The 6,177-nt window shown below is 44.2% G+C and overlaps 1 protein-coding gene across 5 annotated transcripts in view; it reads right to left on the bottom strand.

The window, feature by feature from the left end:
* GFOD2 (glucose-fructose oxidoreductase domain containing 2) overlaps positions 1–4,682 on the bottom strand; it is a 54,612-nt gene extending 49,930 nt beyond the window's left edge. For 4 of the 5 annotated variants that reach the window (XM_037815659.1, XM_037815658.1, XM_037815656.1 and 1 more), the window contains exon 1: positions 4,502–4,682. The gene's annotated coding sequence lies outside the window, so the exon portion shown is untranslated. Of the gene's footprint in view, positions 1–3,864; positions 4,206–4,501 lie in introns of all 5 variants that reach the window. The other variant, XM_037815655.1, reaches the window with a different exon arrangement.
* Positions 4,683–6,177: the final 1,495 nt, after the last annotated feature.

Here is a 6,177-nt window from a genome sequence, read left to right on the forward strand (position 1 = left end):
CATGCTCAACTGTAATTTAACAACCTCCTAGCTGTTAAATGTGAGATGTAAAATAAACTGAGTCTTACAACAGACTTTACCACACAGCCCCCTTTTTGCTTTCTTTCTTTTATTGTTGTTAATGTGTAACGAAGAAGATCAGTTATGAACTACAGGATGGATATGGGAAATGCCTACCTGAAAATAGTAATTCATTATAGTGTTTTTGAATTTTCCAATTTTTAATCTTTAAATGATGTACAGCTGCCTTGTTTTCCTAAGCTCTTTAAGAACCAAGACTGGGTTTTATATGGTATTAAGCAAATAGATGGTCCATGTTGATCTGAAGTTTCACACTTTAAGGTATTTGGTAACATTCCTGTATAATTTGGGAATTACTTAACTTTGATGCATTTAAATGTTCTTTGAACAACAATCTTGGTAATGATGGATATTAAGCATAGAAGGAAGAAGAAACAAAAGAGCCAAATTAAGCACAATGATTTCTTTCGAAAATAACATCAGATAAAGAATACCATGTTAACTCATTTTCCCTATTGCTCCAAAATACCAGCTGTGTCCCCTGAGCCCTTGGCACAGGAATATGAATGCAAAGGGCTGAAAGGTAACCGGAAGTGCAGCTGATGGCTCTACCATCCCCCCTTCTTTCTGACAATCAGAGGATGCAGAGCAGGACACAGGCACCATCTCATGCGCTCCCAGAGCCACCCCCAGAGGGGCCCCTTGGAGATGATAAGAATTTCCTAATAGAAGCCACCATTTCACTGCAGAAACCATTATCCACAGGTCTTGTACTATGCTTGGGGTGCGGTGCTACCCATCCTAGGGGCCCAAACCATCTGTCAACAAGCATAAAACTGTATTAGAAAGCAGCTCGGGTCTGTATGGTCATCTTTTGTTATACACACATAAATTATCTAGGAAACCTCTTTACTGTTTGGTTCACTGACACCTGAGATAGGAAACATCAGTGCTGCCCAGTCCCTGCCATCCTTCCCCAGCCATACACTGACTTGAATACAGTCATAGAGCGAGACGGGATGTAAAGGGCCCACAGAGAAAAAATGAGTTCAATTGCCTCATTTACAACAGCAAGAAACTTTTAGGATGGTTGTTTTATTTTGTTAAATATATAATCAATATCGAAAATTACAGTGTATTTTCTTTTTTTGCTAAGTTTTACATTTGTTTGCTATAGCTGTGATCAAACTGTATTCACAATTTGTATCCTGATTTTTTTCATTTACTATTTTAATATAAGCCTTTTTCATGTTATCCTAGACACAGTTTTTAAGGGTTACATATTTCACCGACTATATGAATCAGAGGTTTTCATTTCCCTAGTGTTAGACATTTATGTTATTTTCCATTTGTTTTCTGTTATAAATTATACAGATGAAGAAATTATGGTCCAGGAGTTACATGGTTTGCCTAAAGTTATTGTTTTAATCAAAATATAATTATGAAAGTATAATAAAGATTCTGAAGTTTTAAGGTAATGTGGCAAATTTCAAAGCCAGGTAGAAGTGTTTGGGTCTTCTCTATTTTGGGGCTATCTTCCTGACAAATTGAGAGCTGACAGTTTGAGAGAAGCACAGTTATCCCAGGTCAGAAAGGAAGACTGTGCTCAGTACTCAGTTCCCATTCTTCAGAGCCTTCTTCACAGCCTAATCCTTCATTGTAGAGGACCTATAGCAACCTCTACAGAAGAAGTTCTTAGGAATGGCTTTAAGAGGTGGTGGGAAGAGTGAGCTGTCCCCCAGCAGTTCCAGGGTTATCCTGGGTCCCTAACAGTGTGGCATTTTGTCACTGGCTATTCTCATTAACAGTCCTGGGACAAAGGCACTACTTGCAACTCCCCCTTCTAAGAGCAGGAACTAAAGAACAAGTGTTTTAGGATAGGGCTTAAGTATATTTAAATAAAGCAGGAATATTCATCTCTTCTGTGGTGGACTGAATTGTGTATCCCACTTTGGACATGTTCTTTGTCTTGATCTACATTCCGGAGGGTGTGAACCCATTGTAAATAGGATCTGTTGAAGATGTTACTTCAGTTAAGGTGTGGCCCAAATGAATTAGATTGGGCTTTAATCCAGATTATTGGAGTCCTTTATAAGTAGAATGAAATTCAGACATAGAAAGCCATGGGAAGGTGGAGTCAATGGAAACCCAGGAAAGAAAGGAGAAGACATTGCCATGAGACAGAAAAGCCATGGACCAAGGATCACTTGCCATCAGCCCCAGAAAGCCAGTCTTTGAGGGAAAAAGCATTACCTTGTTGACACATCGATTTTGAACTTCTCCTAGCCTCAAAACTTTAAGCCAATCAATTCCCATTGTCTAAGCCAACCCACTGGATGGTATTTGTTTTAGGAGCCGGGAAACTAAGACATTTTTCTTCTTAACATTTAATCCCTATTATCTAAGTTTTCTTTCTCTTCATCTAGAACTAGAAAACTTACTCCATTTCTCATTTCCTTTGTCTTGATTTGAAGAGATGGTACTTTAGTGAGCTCATTCCTCACCTAATGTCTAATTCATCAGTGGGAGTTAAGAGTGCAAGGAAGTCTTACCGCTTTCATGTTTTTCTCAATATCTCTTATCATTCTGATTTTCATGAGCCCAAGCTTATTTCAAATGTCTTTCATTCACCACTTTTTAAAATACCTGACATTTAAATTTTCAAGTATTTTGGACTTTTTGACTGTCTTGAAGTTTACTAATACAATGAAGTTATTCCAAGCTACATTTGTAAGAAATGTTAAAAAAAAAAAAAAAAAAAGAAATCCATTAGACTTTATATAAATTCTCAAAAATAGCAAAATCTCCAATTTTCTTCCTAGATGCTTTCCAATTCCAATATTGGATTATCCTAGCAAAGGAATATCCTACTATAAATATGCATCTATATTCTACTATAAATATGTAGAAAGGCTCTGCCTACTTCTAAGTTAGTGGTCTCTCTGTTTGATTCCCACATTTTCTAAACATCAACTTCTGTGTCTTACATCAGGTGATACTGCATCCCTGGTTCATTTTTCTTATCATAAAACTAGAAAATCAGTTCAGTGAAAGTCAATCCTGTTAGCAATACTGGTATCTGGTGGAGCTTCCTCATGGTTGGCCTGTCAAATACTGTTGATTACTTTATTACAGGTCATATTTGATAACTGCCCTGAGCTGCCCCAGAAAAGAGTAGATGCTAAGTAATTATTTGTCAAAGGTTTCATTGCTGCAACAACTAAGAAACACTGTGAAAGCCCTCTGTAAATCTACTCTTCTTCTGGAAACAAGTGTCTTTCTGATTGTAGAAGCTCAGAAAATGCACACAAATCCTTAAGACACAATGCTACCACATTTAAGCACTACCTTCAACAGCTTATTCAGAAGTTAATGAGTTCCCTTACCAAGAATGAATCTAGCTGCCCAACTCTTAAAGACAACCCTCTTCTCCATACCTCTCCTTAAACCAATAAAGTTTTAAGTGTCTTTCTTTTCCAATTCAAACAGTTGTTCCTTTCAACTGCAGGGTCAGAACTAAGGGCTTACAAAGGTCCTCTGGAGAGTGCTAGCCCTGGTTCTAGACACTCAAAGGGTACCCATACCCACTCTCTTCTTTATTTGTCTCACCCTCCTCAGCCAGACACTATGGGAATGATAAACATAAGATGGTTTAAAACCTTCCTTGGTGTCTATCCAATGCTGCTTTAAACTTTTCCATTCCTGTCCTCTTTAGATTCCGCTGCTGCGTTTGGAAGGTAAACTCTTCACACATCCATCCATCCACTTGCAAGCCCTGATCTCCCCGCCCCCCTTCTCTGCTCTCACCATTCACAACGCCTTCACCGGAATACCTTACCTCACCTTTTGTCTTCACAAGTCCAACTGCTTCTTTACTGCGCTTCAAAGGCAGGCCAGGGCCATGGAGACGTGGGACCTGCGAGGCCAGTGGGCACTCGGGGGCTGGCAGGGCAACCCACACCTTCTGGGGTGTCCCTTCTCACACCTTTTCTCCGAACAGCTCTTCCTTAAGTGAAGATTACCCCCAAAAGTCCCAGTTCACTCTGAAAAGGGGATCGACCAGCTATCCCACAAGGCCTTTGTCTGCGGTTTCCACACCTCACACATCTGGTCCACAAAGCGTCCATCCTCACACAGGTAGGGGATCTGCCCGGCACAGGATGGGGGAGCATAGGTTTCCGCGTCTGGTAAAGGGATGGCTTATGTTCGAGGTCCTTCCAGATCCCAAATTCTACAATTCTACAACCAAACAGGCAGATCCTATTTCCGAGGTGTGGAGGGCGAATCCCGGGCGACCCAGACCTCGAACTACGAGCCCCGGCCGTGCAGGCAGTTAGGACCATGCCCCTCCAGCCCGTGCCCGGCTTACCCCAGCCTCCGACCTCCGGCGCCGGGCGGGTGAAGAGGCCTGGCCGGCGACCGCTCGCGGCCGCGCCATGCCCTCCTTCGCCCTCACCCGCCGCCTCGGGCCGCACCTCACCTGGCAAGCTGGTATCGCGGGCTCCGCGCCGCAAGGGAAACCATGAGTTGGGACGGCTTTCGGCGGCCACCGGCGGGCTGTGAGAGGGGTTGGCGGGGACGCGCGGGCACCGGAATCCAGCGCGCTGCCACCGGGAACGCGCCGCCTGGTTTCTAAGGAACCGGGAGCTCAGGAAAGAGAGGGGCGGGGCGGCGGGAGGACTGCGCATGCTCTCTGACGGAGGTGGACCCGCGCGGGGAGGGGCCGTGATCGGAGACTGCGCATGCTCGCTTGCTGGGGCGGTGCTTAATTAGCTTGGCTGGGGGCCCTGGTCCTTAATTTCCCGCGGTGGAGGCGGCGCGGGGACTGGTGTTTAAACCTGGGGTTCTCCCGGATTTGCCACCTGCTGTCAGGAGCGGGGAGGTTCTAGGAATTGTGGTCGGCCTTGGTTGTCCTGAGATGAAGGAAGGTCTGGTGTTGGTCAATGTCCTGTCTCTGTAGAAGGCCAGTGCTCTCGAACTCGCCGGATTTCTTGGCCTACTGAGGCCGAATGACTCTCGCTTTCCTGTTCTCAGATGCCTGTTTGGGCTCCTCTTTGTTCTTTGGTTGTTCCTTGTATTATCAGTGCTCTTCAGGAGTCTGACCTTAGCCCCTTTGCTCTCTACTACACGTTCTTCCCCCAAGTAAATACCATTTGTAACAAGACTACCCTTTAGTTAACCAGACTGCCCGCTAAGACTAGTGAAGCACATAGTAGTCTTAGTGCAAGACTAAGACTCTATGTTGGATATGTGTTATTGGGTTTATTTCTGCCTAGGGAGCCCATGCCCTTGCCTGTCAGACTCTCCTGGTGAGAGTTTGGACCCCCACTCAACTGGCCTCAGAATCCCCCTGCCACTTCTCCAGGACAGCCTGTAATGACAGGACATGCCAGCTGAACTGAGGCAGTTAATTTCTGGTGGTGACCAGCAGGGTTATTCCTTCTTTGGCTGGAGGAGAAAGGATTTCCCACCACTGCTGCCATCTCTACGCGGCATATAGTGATGAGAAACTGTAACCTCTAACTCCCCTCTTCTTAACAGGTTTTATTCCATTCTTCCTTGCCCCCTGGATCTTGGACAGCCAGAGAGAAAGGAGGTAAGAATCAAAGTATGCCTGTGTTTGATCTGTTTCTGTCTGAATCATTGTTCAAAATTCCACTGTTTCTAGAGCAGGGTTTATCAACAACAGCACTATTGACATTTTAGGCCCAATAATTCTTTGCTGTGGGGAGCTTGCCTGGGTGTTGTAGGGTGTTTATTTAGCAACATCTCTGACCTCTACCCACTAGATGCCAGAAGCATCCCACTCAGTTGTGACAACCAAAAATATCTCCCTACATTGCCAAATGAAATATCTCTTGGTTGGGGGAGGAGAGGGCAAAGTACTTCTGGTTGAGAACCACTAGAGGGAAATGAACCTCTTCTGGCTTTACTTATGAACCAGGACTTTTGTGCTGTAGTTTGGAAAGTGCTGGATTAAACACCACATCAGAATGCAAGCATTTTAGAGCTTCTTAGGTGATACTCACTGTAAACATCCATGAAGGTTTTTCTTACTTACTAGACCACAGAACCCTTTTCGAGGAACCATGTTTCCCTGAGCTATGTTCTACTTGCTCTCCTTTAGCAAACCTCCCCACTCCAGTGACTTTTAGC

The sequence above is a fragment of the Choloepus didactylus genome, chromosome 22 (assembly GCF_015220235.1).
Source record: "Choloepus didactylus isolate mChoDid1 chromosome 22, mChoDid1.pri, whole genome shotgun sequence".
In the NCBI taxonomy this organism is placed as follows: domain Eukaryota; kingdom Metazoa; phylum Chordata; class Mammalia; order Pilosa; family Megalonychidae; genus Choloepus; species Choloepus didactylus.